Source organism: Polypterus senegalus, chromosome 2 (genome assembly GCF_016835505.1).
Source record: "Polypterus senegalus isolate Bchr_013 chromosome 2, ASM1683550v1, whole genome shotgun sequence".
Taxonomy (NCBI): domain Eukaryota; kingdom Metazoa; phylum Chordata; class Cladistia; order Polypteriformes; family Polypteridae; genus Polypterus; species Polypterus senegalus.
The window spans coordinates 47166795-47167037 of NC_053155.1; positions in this window are offsets into that span (position 1 = coordinate 47166795).

Below are 243 nucleotides of genomic sequence, written 5' to 3' on the forward strand. Positions count from 1 at the left end.
AGAGCTCTGTCCTGGGGCCCCTCCTTTTCATTATTTATCTCCTTCCTCTTGGTAATATCTTTTGTAAATATAACATTAGCTTCCACTGTTATGCTGATGACACCCAGCTCTATCTCACTAGCAAACCTACTGCTTCCTTTCCACCCTCCTTACTTACTGATTGCATAGCAGAAATCAAATCCTGGTTTTCTTCAAACTTTCTTAAATTAAATAGTGACAAAACTGAGGTTCTCCTCATTGGTA